The 3958-nt window shown below is 47.4% G+C and overlaps 1 non-coding gene and 1 pseudogene across 1 annotated transcript; one reads left to right on the top strand and one right to left on the bottom strand.

Moving 5' to 3' along the window:
* The first annotated feature begins 243 nt into the window (after positions 1–243).
* Positions 244–676, top strand: LOC132481782 (small ribosomal subunit protein eS24-like; annotated as a pseudogene).
* Positions 677–2154: 1478 nt separating this feature from the next.
* Positions 2155–2261, bottom strand: LOC132482770 (U6 spliceosomal RNA). Its single transcript, XR_009530947.1, has one exon. It is a non-coding gene; the product is annotated as a U6 spliceosomal RNA (small nuclear RNA).
* Positions 2262–3958: the final 1697 nt, after the last annotated feature.

The raw sequence follows: 3958 nt of genomic DNA, 5'->3' as shown, positions 1-3958 counted from the left end.
GTAACAGACACCTAAGAAAACCTGAGAACCATAGTGACTGCGGTAAAGCTGTGTGCATATGGAGTGCTTTTCTTTACAGGATCAGAAATCATGGAAGTGCTGCATCCGTTCCTCCCCTTGGCTTAGAGGGAATGCATCCTTTTAGTTCTCCTCACTTGGGCCTCCATCTTCAGAATCCCAAAGGCCTCCAAAGGCCACCCCGTGCTCTCGTCCTCCCAGGCTGCTTGAAGATCAGCCGCTATCATGAACGACACAGCAACTCTCCAGGACCAGGAAGTTCATGACCGACCGACTACTTCAGAGGAAACAAACGGGCATCAACGTCCTTCACCCTGGGAAGGCAATAGACCTAAGACAGAAATTTGGGGGGAAAACGAGCCAAAATGCATATACAAGACCACACCAGATGCCATCTTTGTATGTGGATTCACAACCCATTTCAATGGTGGCCAGACAACTGGCTTTGACATGGTGTACGATGCCTTGGATTACTGGAGAAGAATGAGCCCAAACCCAGGCTGCAAGACATGGCCTGGATGAGAAGAAAAAGACATCCAGAAAACAGCGAAAGGAACTCAGGAACAGAATGCAGAAAGGAAGGGGGACTGCAAAGGCCAATGTTGGTGCTGCCAAGAAGAGTGAAGATTCTGCCGTGACTGTATCTGTGGGGATGTGAGCAGCCTTTGCACGAGAGGATTAATAAACTAAGATCTTTTACACGCCAAAAAAAAAAAAAAAAGGTCTACCTGTAATCAAGCTGGACGGCTTTTGTGGCCTTGAAAGTGCTGACTGGACTTGAAGCTGCAAACTCTGATCTCCCCACTCAGATGCGAGCAGATGTGTGGTTAGATCACAGAATCACCATGTTTTATCCCCTCATGCATTCCTGCATCCATCCATTCAGTATTTTCTGAGCACATGCTACTAAGAAGGTGAACATTTATGGAGGGTCAAGCAAGTGTAGGCAATGAGCTAGGAGCTGGGAGGACAGGGTGCAGTAAGATACATGGTTACAAGAGAGAAGGCATCCCGCAAGGTGCAGGCTCTGGGGAAGTAAAGCAGGGTGGCCTGAGAAAGACTGGGAGGACAGAGGAGAAAATCTAGAGAATGTGACTTTACACCCAAACAATAACTGAGAGGAGAAGAAGCAAAGAACATTCTGGGTGGAGGCGTCAGCAGGCCAAAGGCCTTGAGACATGTATTAGTCAGGATAAGCTAGGTTATGCTGCTAAAAAAAAAATCCATAAAATATCAGGAGCAAATTGCTACAAACCTCCATTTCTTTTATATATATATATCTTTACTGGAGTATAATTACTTTGCAATGTTGTGTTAGTTTCTGCTGTACAACAAAGTGCATCAGCTCTATGTATACATATACCCCCATATCCACTCCCTCTTGAGCCTCCCTCCCTCCCTCTCTATCCCACTCCTTAGGTCATCCCAAAGCAAAGCTCCATTTCTTACATCACAGTCTGATGGGACTCAAAGGGTCTCCCTGTGCCCTGGAGCTACGTTATCTGGAACATGTGGCCTCCAGAAACACCTTGCAGGGAAGAGAGAGGAGGAGGACCAGTACTGGCTACTTGCCACCTGCACCTGCAAATGACATGTGTGCCTCTGCTCACAGCTCATCAGGCAAAACTAGTCACCTGGTGCTAGCTACCTCCTTACATGGTGGTCTAGGAAATACAGGTGAGCACATGATATCTGGTGAGCTAACTGTCTAAGCTACATGCTATGAATGACTTGTACCTCACCAAATTCATATGGGACTGTATATCGCTGTAGTGTGACTGTATTTGTTTGTTTGTTTTTCACATTCTTCACACCTATACTGCAAGTTTGGAAATGCGTATTTTCAAGCAGCCGTATGAAAGTATTCATGAAGAATGCATAATCTCTGAAAATTGTGAAAACATCCCTGCTACCAAGACATTTCCAAATACACAACTGACTACCATACTGTTGCTTCTGTGTAGCATGAGAAGTTCATGCTCTAAACAGATAAAATTCTTTAGTTGAGAATGGTATGAATGAGAGTCTTCTTTTTTTTAAATTTCTTAGTTGTTTGGGATCCTTAAGCATGCAAGCCTCAAAGAGGAGGGCCCACGAAGGAACAAGGGTTGTCTTACGGAATCCAGTACAAGTATGGAACGCTTCACGAATTTCGCAAATTTGCGAGTCATCCTCGCACAGGGGCCATGCGCATCTTCTCTGTATTGTTGCAGTTTCAGTATATGTGTTGCCGAGGTGAGCACCCTCATGTGGCTGTATCTGGACGTGGGGTTTTGCAGGAGGTAATCAAAGTTAAATGAAGTCACGGTTTGATGGGATCAATGTCTCCCAGAGTTCTCTCCTTCTCTTCCTCCACCGTGGGAGGACACAGCGAAAGGGTGGCCCTCTACAAGGCAGGAAGAGGGTCCTCACCAGGAACCAAGTCATCTGGCACGTTGATCTTGGACTTCCAACCTGCAGAGCTGTGGGAAAATCACCTTCTATTGTTGAAGCCGCTCAACATACGGTGCTTTGTTATGGCACCCGAGCTGACCAGTTATCTCTCACACCAGGCAGGAAGAGCCTGGCTACTTTGGGAGCTGACAGCCAGATTGAAGGCCTGGGGGCCAAGGGAGTAAGAGAGAGTATTCCATCAAATGAAGCTGGAACAAGAGTGGAAGCCCATGTCATGCAGTGTCACAGGGCCATTGTGACAAGTGCTTCAAGCATAACAGCAAGAGCACAGAAGGATGGCTTTTGCAAGTTTCAGAATCTCTCCCATAAGCCCGAGTGGATCTAGGGACCGTCTTCCTGAGGATGAGCAAGGTGGCTTAGGTGGGGCGGTGGTCATGGTCATAGAGGGAGGTGGGTGGGTTGAAGAGCTTTCAGGAGATGGAGGAATGGTACCAAGAGATCGATTCTACGCTGGTGTTGAGCAAGAGAGAGTGAAGGAAATACCCCACCTCCCTAGCCAGAGCACTTGTGGCGGTGCCCTTGTCCAACATGAGGACCAGGAGTGCGGGACAAGTCTGCTACTGGACACCAGTCTAAGGGAGGGAGGATTTCCAGTCAGAGAATCCACAACGCACACCACTGCGGGTCCCTCACTGTCACTCCGTCAACACTTGTTGTTGAACAAATGGATGAAAGCACACAGGGACGTGAATAAAGCACACGCCTTCCCCATGGGTTGTGTTCCTGGTGAGGGTGAGAAGCAAGGAGAGAAGTGCACTTGTAAATTAACTGATGAGGAAATTCCCGTACGGTGCAGTGGTTAGGACTTGGCGCTTTCACTGCAGGGGCCCAGGGTTCGATCCCTGGTTGGGGAACTAAGATCCCGCAAGCCATGCGGCACGGCCAAAAAAAAAAAAAAAAAATTCAAACCCTAAATTAATTGATGATTTCAAGGATTTAGTCTTTAGTAGCATGTTGCTTAGTCTTAGTCTCATTTCTTCTCATTTTCTTCTTCTAGTCTCAAACTAGAAGTGGTTCACTTCTAGTTTCATGCCGTTCCGTCATGGATTTAGTCTTTGCACAGACATGTAAGTTCCCTCTTACGTGCCAGCCAGGCACTGTGTGAGGCTCCAGGGCTTTCAGAAAACAAAAAAAAAAAGTCCAATAATATAACCACCTTCCCCTGAGTAACTTGATCGTCTAGAAGTGGAAAGGGACCAATAAATAACAAATCATAATGTGGTATCATGACAACTGGCGTGGTGTGGCCAGGATGCTGGGGAAGAGCTGAGAAGCGGCAGCTAAATAATTACGGTTTGGTACGGTTTAGTAAAGACAAACCGTATGGAAGGGAGTTTTGCTGAAAGAGGAGGAGGTGGAGAAAGGACGTGGGAAGGGTGGTCCAGACGGAAGCAAGGGCAGACGCAATGACAGAGAAGCGTGAGTCAGCACAGCTCAGCAGAGACGCGTGGGTGAGGCTGCGGGTAGGGCTGGAAGCCGGCAACCT

The sequence above is a fragment of the Mesoplodon densirostris genome, chromosome X (assembly GCF_025265405.1).
Source record: "Mesoplodon densirostris isolate mMesDen1 chromosome X, mMesDen1 primary haplotype, whole genome shotgun sequence".
NCBI lineage: Eukaryota > Metazoa > Chordata > Mammalia > Artiodactyla > Ziphiidae > Mesoplodon > Mesoplodon densirostris.
Note: the sequence above shows the minus strand (reverse complement) of the source record. Positions and strands in the feature narration are given on the sequence as shown.